General features: G+C 38.9%; 1 long non-coding RNA gene across 1 annotated transcript; it reads right to left on the bottom strand.

Annotated features, from left to right (window-relative positions):
• Positions 1-653: 653 nt before the first annotated feature.
• On the bottom strand, positions 654-8525 carry LOC307051522. Its single transcript, XR_013810829.1, has 4 exons — positions 8477-8525; positions 6141-6236; positions 3768-3959; positions 654-764 (listed from the first exon to the last, which is right to left on the bottom strand). It is a non-coding gene; the product is annotated as an uncharacterized lncRNA (long non-coding RNA).
• Positions 8526-10419: the final 1894 nt, after the last annotated feature.

Raw genomic sequence — 10419 nt, 5'->3', positions numbered from 1 at the left:
CCGCCTGCTGATGCAGGGGACACGGGTTCGTGCCCCGGTCTGGGATGATCCCACATGCCGCGGAGCGTCTGGGCCCATGAGCCATGGCCGCTGAGCCTGCGCATCCAGAGCCTGTGCTCCGCAACAGGAGAGGCCACAACAGTGAGAGGCCCGCGTACCACACACACACAAAAAAAAGGCATGTATATACTTCTGTTGGGTGGAGCATTCCACGAATCAGCTAGGTAAAGCTGGTTTTCCATGTCTTAGGTCTTTGTTCTTCCTCTGTTCCTCCTCTACTGTATTCTTTTGTGTTAAACTTTTTTTAGTGAACCTATTTCATTCTTCTGTTGATTTTAACAAAATCACTACTTCTTAATAGTTACTCCAGGAATTATGTTATAAATATTAACTGAGCACAATCTACTTTGGGTTAATACTGACTTAATACCAGTAAAATACAGCAACTTAACAATATAGTTCCAATCCTCCTCCCTCCACTGCCATACATATTATGTATGTATAACACCTACGTATGTTATAAACCAAAGAATACATTCTTATAATTACTGCTTTACACAATCTAACACAAGATTTGCTGTGTTTTTAAAGAAATTAAGAGAGGAGGAAAAAATATATGTACACAATTTATTTATTCACAGTTTATCATTTCTGGTACCTATCATTTCCTGCTATCTGTAGTTATTTCCTTTCATTCTGAAGACCTCCTTTAGTATATTTGTAAGACAATGTGTTAGCAATGTTTCTTCAGTCTTTTAATTAATCTGTAAATCCAAAACAATCACAGTAAAATTACTTTCAGGATTTTCTAGGAACATGTCAAGTTAATTCTAAAATTAATTCAAAAGACCAGTGGGTAAGACTCTGTACTCCCAATGCAGGGGGCCCAGGTTTGATCTGTGGTCAGGGAACTAGATCCCACATGCATGCTGCAACTAAGAGTTTGCATGCCTCAACAAAGAAGTCCACATGCCACAACTAAACATGCCATGACAAAGATCCCATATGCCACAACTAAGACCCGGTGCAGCCAATAAATAAAAATAAATAAATATTTTTTTAAAAGAGAGAAATGCACAAGATTGGCCAAGACAATTTATAAAAGTACAATGCTGTAGCAAATACAAAAATGAAGCCATAATAATTAGAACAACTGGTATAAGAATATATAAGTAGATCAATAACACAGAATAGAAAATCTAGATTAAAACTTATGATTTGATTTTACATGATTTCTGTTTATTTACTAAGTAATAAAGGTGATATTTTAAATCAGTGATGAAAGGGGGGAGATGAAGATGGCAGAGTAGGAGGATGTGGAACTCACCTTCCCCCACAAACACATCAAAAATACAACTACATGTGGAAAAATTCTCACTGAAAACTAACTGGAGACTGGCAGAAGGACTGCTGTACAACCAAGCCTGTAAGAAAGCTACACACAGAATCAGGTAGAAAGGGAAGTGAAAGAGTCAGGTTGGGACCTGCACTCCTGGGAGAGGTCTCAGAGGAAAAAGGAGATTACACAGGTGGAGACTTGCCCTGGGAGTGAGGTTCAAGCCACATATTGGGCACCTTGGCCCTGGGGTCCAACACAGGGAAGACAAGCCCCCTTGCCTGGTTGGAGGGCTGGTGGCACTAACAGGAGGGCTGTGGGAAGCCTGGACTCCACTTGTGAAGAGTGCGCGAACACTTGCTTGCTCTTGAAGCAGGGCAGAGACAGTGGATTGAGACGGCATACCACTGTCCCTGAATGTACCCCAGCCTGAGATGAGTGATAGCTCCAGCCACTTGCATCATGACACAGCTCTACACTAGGGCAAGGTCTGCCAAGGCCCAAGGAGAGAGCTCAGCAGTGAGATAAAAATGTGGCTCATGTGACGTCTGAGCAGGGCAGGGGCAGCCATTACTGGTGCTTACATAGGCAGCACATCAGAAGCAGTCTGGGTCTCTGACCCCAGCTGGACTGCCACAGGCCACACCCTGACTCATGCCAAGTGCCCACACTAGCCCCTCTTGCTCCAGAGCTGCTTCCCTCTGGGGTGAGGGTACTGGTGCTGGGAGGGGTGAGAGCACACACTTAAAGGGAACAGAACTGGCTCAGACCCAACCCTCAAGACTTCTGCTCCAGTAACTTGGGACCAACCCCACTTCTGATAGGGTGATGATGGTCACAGAAAAGACGGGAAGACCTAGCTCACACCTGGCTCCAGCCCTAGCCACTCCATCTCAAGCCCCACCTCCTACCATGGTGATAACTACCAGCACGCCCTGGGGAAAGATGTGACTCATGATCACATGAGATTCAGCTCCCCCCACCAAAGCCACTGGGCACACACAGTCTGAGTGAGGATGCTCCCACATAAGGACACTCCTTCAAGACCACAGTAGGTAACTGTTTCACCCAATTTCAGAGTGACAAAGAAAGTCAAACAAAATGAGAAGACAAAGGAGTTTGTCCCAATTGAAAGAGCAAGACAAAACCCCTGGGAAAAAACAAACAATGAAACAGAAATAAACAATTTACCAGACAAAGAATTCAAAGAATTAGTAATAAAAATGCTAACTAAAGTATGGAAAAGGATAGATGAACACAATGAGAATTTTAACTAGGAACTAGAAAACATAAAGAAGTATCAGTCAGAGCTGAAGAATACAATAACTGAAATGAAAAACACACTAAAAGGAATTAACAGCAGACTAGGTGACACAGAAGAACTCATAAGTGATCTGGAAGATAGAATAATGGAAATTACCCAATCAACCACCAAAAGGAAAAACAAATTTAAAAAATGAGAACAGTTTAAGAGGTCCCTGGGACAACGTCAAGTGTACCAACAATTGCATTATAGGGGTCCCAGGAGGAGAAGAGAAAGAGAAGGGAATTGAAAATGTATTTGACGGAACTATGGCTGAAAACTTCCCAAACCTGAAGAAGGAAAAAAATATCCAGGTATAGGAAACAGAGTGTCCCAAACCAGATGAACTCAACAGACCCACACCAAGACATATCATAATTAAAATGGCAAAAGTAAAAGAAAAGAGAGAATTCTAAAGGCAGCAAAAGAAAAACAAAGAATCACATACAAGGGAAACTCCAAAAGGCTATCAGCTGATTTTTCGGCAGAAATGTTGCAGACTAGAAGGGAGTGGCATGATGTATTCAAAGAACTGAAAGGGAAAAATCTGCAACCTAGGATACTTTACTCAGCAAGATTATTATTTAGAATTGAAGGAGAGATAAAGAACTTCTCAGACAAGCAAAAACTAAAAGAGTTCATCAATGCTAAACCTACTCTAAAAGAAGTCTTAAAGGGTCTTCTATAGGAAAGGCAAATACATAGTAAAGGCTGAAGATCAACCATTTAAATAAGCTAGTATGAAAATTAAAAGACAAAAAAATTATAAAATCAACTATAACTATAATAATTATTAAAAAGATAAACATGAAATTGTTAAATATGACATCAAAAACACAAAATGTTGGGGAGGGGAGTAAAAAAAATGTAGATCTTTTAGAATGTGTTTGAACCTGAAGAACTACTTGTTTGAAACAAGTAGACATAGTTATAGGTCAACATATATGAACCTCATGGTAACCACAAATCAAAAACCTACAACAGATACACAAAAACAGAGAGAAAGGAACACCAGCATACCACTAAAGAAAATCATCGAAACACAAAAGAAGAAAAAGAGAAGAAATACAGAAACAACCAGAAAACAAGTAACAAAACAGCAATAAGTATGTAGCTATCAATAATTACTTTAGGGCTTCCCTGGTGGCACAGTGGTTGAGAGCCCGCCTGCCGATGCAGGGGACACGGGTTCGTGCCCCGGTCCGGGAAGATCCCACGTGCCGTGGAGCGGTTGGGCCCGTGAGCCATGGCCGCTGGGCCTGCGCGTCCGGAGCCTGTGCTCCACAAGGGGAGAGGCCACAGCAGTGAGAGGCCCGCGTACTGCAAAAAAAAAAAAAAAAAAATTACTTTAAATATCAGTGGACTAAATGCTCTAATCAAAAGATATTAGGTGGCTGATTGGATAAAAAACAAGACCCATTTATATGCTACTTGCAAGAGACTCACTTCAGAGCTAAATACATACACAGACTGAAAGTGAGGGGATGGAAAAAGATATTTCATGCAAATGGAAATGACAAGAAAGCAGGGGGTAGCAATACTCATATCAGACTTTAAAACAAAGTTTATAACAAAAGAAAAGGAAGGGCATTAGGGATCAATACAAAAAGAGGATATTACACTTGTTAACATATATGCACCTAGTACAGGAGCACCTAAGTATGTAAAGCAAATATTAACAGACATAAAGGGAGAAAGTGACAATAATCCAATAACAGTGGACTATTAACACCCCACTTATATCAATGGTCAGATCATCCAGACAGAAAATCCATAAGGAAACAGTGGTCTTAAATGATACAATAGAACAGGTGGGCTTAAGAGATATCTATCGGACATTCCATCCCCAAACGGCAGAATACACGTTCTTTCAAAGTTCATATGGAACATTCTCCAGGATGGATCACATGCTAGGTCACAAAACAAGTCTCAACAAATTTAAGGTGAGAGAAATTATATCAAGCATTTTTTCAGACCACAACAGTCTTAAACTAGAAATCAATTACAGGGAGAAAAATGGGGAAAGCACAAACACCTGGAGACCAAACAACATGCTACTAAAAAAAACAATGGAACAATGAAGAAATCAAAGAGGAAATCCGAAAATGCTCCAAGACAAATGAAAATGGAAACACAATTTTCTAAAATCTATGGGATACAGTAAAAGCAGTTCTAAGAGGGAAGTTTATAGTGATACAGGGCTACCTCAAGAAATACCAAAAATCTCAAATAAACAGCCTAACCTAATTACAAAAAGAAGAACAAAGTCCAAAGTCAGCAGAAGGGAGGAAATAATAAAGATGAGAGGAAATAAATAAAATAGAGAACAACAACAACAAAAAAACAATTGAAAAGACCAATGAAATCAAGAACTGGTTTTGTGAAGGGATAAACAAAATTAATAAACCTTTAGCCAGGCTCATTAAGAAAAAGAGAGGATCCAAATAAACAAAATAAGAAATGAAAGAGGAGAAATAACAAATATCACAGAGATACAAAGAACTATGAGAGAATACTACAAACAGCTGTATGTCCAAAAACTGGAAAACCTAGAAGAAACACATGAAATGAACACATTTCTAGAAACATTCAGTTCCAAGACGGAATCAGAAAGAAAAAGAAATAGACAATCTGAACAGACAGATCACTAGTAGTGAAACTGAATTTGGAATTTAAAAAAAAAATCCCAGCAAGCAAAAGTCAGGACCCAACAACTTCATAGGGGAATTCTATCAAACATATAAAGAAGAGCTAATACCTATCCTTCTCAAACTATTCCAAAAAATTAAAGAGGATGGAACGCTCCTAAATTCATTCTACAAGGTCACCATTACTCAATACCAAAACGAGACAAAAATGCTACCAAAAAAAAAAAAATTTACAAGCCAATATCTCCGATGAATAGAGATGCAATAATTCTCAACAAAATATTAGCAAACCAAATTCAACAATATATAAAAAGGATCATACACCATGATCTCACCAAAAAACTACTAGAGTTCATCAAGGAATTCAGTAAAGCTGCAGGATACAAAACTGATATACAGAAATCTACTGCTCTTCTATACACTAAAAATGAACTATCAGAAAGAGAAAGCAAGAAAAAAAATCCCATTTAAAATAGCATCAAAAAGAATAAAATACCTAGGAATAAACTTAACCAAGGAGATGAAAGACCTAAACTCTGAAAATTATAAAACACTGATGAAGGAAATTGAAGATGACACAGAGAAATGGAAAGGTATCCCATGTTCTTGGAATGGAAGATTAATGTTGTTAAAATGTCCATACTACCCAAACCAATCTACAGACTTAATGTAATCCCTATCAAAATACCCATGACATTTTTCGTGAAAGAAAAATTTCTCTTTCATAGATACCAGTAATCACATTCTTGAGGTCCTATCTTCTAATACCAAAGGTCACCAAAGGTCCTATCTTCTAATACCATCACACTGGGGTTTAGGATTTCAATACAAGAAGTTTTGAGGGGACACATACATTTAGTCTAAGGCTGAAGATTTTGTCTATTGATCTTGTTTCTGGTCACATTGTTGGGCTCTGTTACTATTTCTAATAGTTTGCTAGATGATTCTCCTGGAATTAAAAAAAAAATATCTGAATACACATAGGTCATTTTCTTATTTGTTGCCAATATTAGAGATTTTTTTTCTTATTTTGTTATAACTTTCATTATAATGTTGGATAGCAGAAATGATAACAGTCATTCTAGATTTATTTCTGACTTTAATGGAAACCATTCAAATAATTCACCTTTGCAGCTGAGGATCTTGGGGGTTGAGGATTTTGGGTTAAGAAGGTTTTTTCTATTCCTACTATGCTAAAAAGAATTTTTTTATTAGATATACATGTTGAAATTTATCAAATCCTTTTATGAGGCATCTATTTATATGACTGCATGATTTCCATTTTTAATCTAGTAATAGAGTGAATTATATTAATTTTTTTCCCAGTGTTGAACCTCTTCTGGGATAAATCCTGCTTGGTTATGATACATAAATCTATTAATATATTACTCAGTCTGATGTACCAACATGTTCTTCAGCATTTTTGCTTTAATGTCCACATTTGTCCCAACTGGTCACTTTCTGGTGGCCTAGGATTCTTCCTGTTCCCTTTATCTGCCCTGAGTCAGTAGCACATTTGAAGTCATTTCCATTTTTCGGTAGTAGCTTTTCTCTGTTAACATTATTCCATCTGCTTTGCATATTTCAGGATTCCTTATAATAATTTCTGGCCCGCCCAGTGTATTCATTTCTGTTTTCTAGTACTACTATGAATTTTTTAAAAAAACAAAAAAGATCTGTCATTTCCACAAATTTGGAATGGGAGGGACAGAGGCCTTTGCATGGCTCTATCTTCCATCTTGTTCAAAATTCAAAATTGATGCCATTTTTAGATTCTTGCTGGAACCTGATTATTTCTAGTACTCTCCAATCAGTTTAAATATCACCAGAAAACTAAGCACATCTACCTAACATTTTCTTCCCTTTCCATAATATGCTTTTTGGTTTAATTCCATAAAATGTTAACTGTTAGGAAGAAAGGCAGTAATACATTAGCCAGAGTTGTCTGTTATGGAGATATGTCACAATATGCCTTTCCTACATGACTTTTCAACACCCATTTGGGATAAATTCTTTTTTTTTTTCTTTTACCATACAAATGCTATGGCTTATTTTCAGTATAGATCTGTATTAACCCTGAGAATGTGGGGCAATAGATCTCTTTTTTTTTTTTAAGTTACAGCTACCTGAGATTTTATTTTTTATTTTTTAATTTTTTGGGGATAAATTCTTAAAATTTCTTCTTAGAATGAACCAACTTGGTCAGCTGCCAACATTTTTTTTCTCCTCTGCATCAGAATAAGGATTTTTTTTTTCTCCAAATGAAATGCTGGTTATCTCAGCAACATTAAGAAGAGTTTTCTTTTTAAGTCCCCTTTCCCTTGAGGTGAAAAGGATATTGTATTTTCTAGCAGTTTCTTTTCTTCAGAAGTTTATCACAGACAATCTTTGGCCCAAAGAGGGGGGCAAACTGCTTTGGGGCGGTTTGTTTAAGGACAGAGGATCAATTCTTGTCTCAGAGTTTCCCAAATTGCAAAGTTGGAACTGTGTGCACATATCCTAAATTCGTCCTCGGAGGACACTGTTATTTCTCTAGCAAGCAAGACTTCGCGCAGGAGGAAGCCTAGGATGGCCAACTCAGGCTATCTTAGGAGACTGCGGTCGTACAAGACATGCTGCTGAGCAGAGACTGCACTGCCTGCATCCCACATCCATTCACTGAGTCTTGATATGTATACCAGTAACATTCATTCATTCATTAAATATGACTGACCACCTACTGTGTGCCTGGCAGTGTTCTGGCAGTGCAGATTCAGCAGTGAACAAGATAAACAAGATTCTTAAAATATAAATGTCCTTTTAATACCATGCTGTGTTTTGAAAGCTTCAATTTTGTATTAGATTTTTTGATGCTGAGGTAATATGATCTTGGTAGGGAGGGCAGAACCTTTTTTTCCTGCAAGGTACACTGTGAAATGATATACCATTTCTTTCCTAGGAAATGAGATATGCAAAGAGATCATTGGTTTGTTTGTCATTAGATATGCTAGAACTATATTGGATAACCAGGTTTCTCTTAACTAAGGTCCTAACCACTAACCCCACCCCTATCTTCCAACCTGTTCACATTGGGGCATAATTCTTTGGCGGATGACACCTTCTATAGGTACGGGGAAGGGAGGGTTAAGAGAGAAAACTGCCTCTGATCAATACAGCTGCATCATCATCATAAATAATTTAAACACATACTCCGTTTTTAGTTTCTTTGATCTGCTTCTATCATGATGCCTGGTTGTGTTACTGCCACAGAACTTTGCTCTTTGCGAGGCTGAAGAATCTCCTTGCAGGACCTCAGTCATCCTCCTGGGGCAAAGGTCCACTTTGTATTATTCCGCCTGCCTCATAGCTCAGCATCGATGTTTTTTAACCATCCTGAAGGATCCTGAGTGCATTGCTGCTTTGAGATGTTATAAGCCAGGGATAAAGGAAGTTACTTATTAGTGCTGGAAATAAGATAAATGGGCTGGTTCTAATGACCATCTTCCTTGTTTATTTTAGAGGGTTGTTTGTTTTGTGAGCGTTAGGGGAGTGAAGATATAGGAGGAAGGAGAAGGGATCATTTTCAGGACCTCAGATTCAGTTCTGGTATTGGTTTTGGTGGCAGTGAGTGAGGAGATGGGGGTGTATTCTGAGGAAGAAATTAGTGTAAGATTATCATATAGCAGAGTTCATTGGCTCTGGCAAAAGTGATAAAGTGTGTCTTTGTTTTATTTTGCCACAAAGACATATTTTTAAAATCTCCTTCTTGTGCCACTGGTCCTCAACAGAGAACACAGCTCAGATCTCCATTCATTTGAAGTTAAAAGTGTTAACAACATCAATATTGGCCACTGACTTACTGCTTAATCTAAGTATTTGCGAGGACTTCGAGCACTGCTGTCCTATTACAGAGGGGAGAAGTATCTGGGAAGGAATTTGCAGAGTAGAAAACAATGCTAAGGGCTTCCCTGGTGGCGCAGTGGTTGAGAGTCCGCCTGCCGATGCAGGGGACACGGGTTCCTGCCCCGGTCTGGGAAGATCCCACATGCCGCGGAGAGGCTGGGCCCGTGAGCCATGGCTGCTGAGCCTGCGCGTCCGGAGTCTGTGCTCCGCAACGGGAGAGGCCACAACAATGAGAGGCCCGCGTTCCACAAAAAAAAAAAAAAAAAAAAGAAAACAATGCTAAGAAAGGGATTCTATAAGCATCATACTATAAAAATAGTGCTGACTTTGAACAGTAGGAAGGACAAGCTTTTGGCCAAGAAGCAGCCACATTTTCACCTACAAACTGTCCAGCCAAGGCAGAGGGAAGGTACGGTGTATGCCTGAAAGTTTTAAAAGAGCACCTTTTCTGAATAAGATTAATGGCACAACGGGAAAGCACATTGAGAATTGTATTTATTAACCTGTCTGCTGCTTTTCTGTAACTACGATATGTACTCCCTTCCCACAGAACGTCTCCTTCAGAGTCTGGCCCTTCTTGCTACCTCAGTTCTCCTCACCGACTCGGCTTTACTTCATCTGCTTCTTATTTGAATCCATAATTGAAATGGAGGGATCTGAGTCTTTCGTGATGTGAAACAGATATACTCTCTTTGAAGGGCTCAAACCACTTTTGCGGCCCCTTTCCTAATGCCCACAGGTCTTCAACTACGTCCCGAAGTTCCCAGGAGCTCCAAGGTTCCCCCACAGACACTGCTGCCCATGTACTCTGGCAAAAGAAGACGGGGAATTCCATACTTTGACTGGCGTGGCCAGTGTCAGAAGGTAATAACAATCAGTAACAAACTGAGAATAAACCACAATACCCCAAGCACAGCCTCAGGCTCTGACTCTGAACTCCTATCTCTTCATTTACTGAGACATGCACAAATTTGAATTCTATCAGGGGAAACATTATGACATTTCCCATTATAGAGGATTCTACTATGATTTTCTTTCTAACATAATTTCTGGAACACAGTGACACTCTTTATAAGTATTTCCTTAGAGAAGTAGCAATATAGCTACATTAATATAAATGAGAAGACTATTTGCTGCAAATATATCTATTTTAGAGTTCCGTCAGCTTGCTGGGGGGAGCACTGTATTTCACACAGGCATTTCATAGTATATTGTTTACTCTTAAAAAGGAAAATTGTTAATATTTAAAA

This window comes from Hyperoodon ampullatus, assembly GCF_949752795.1.
Source record: "Hyperoodon ampullatus genome assembly, chromosome: 4".
Lineage (NCBI taxonomy): Eukaryota > Metazoa > Chordata > Mammalia > Artiodactyla > Ziphiidae > Hyperoodon > Hyperoodon ampullatus.
Note: the sequence above shows the minus strand (reverse complement) of the source record. Positions and strands in the feature narration are given on the sequence as shown.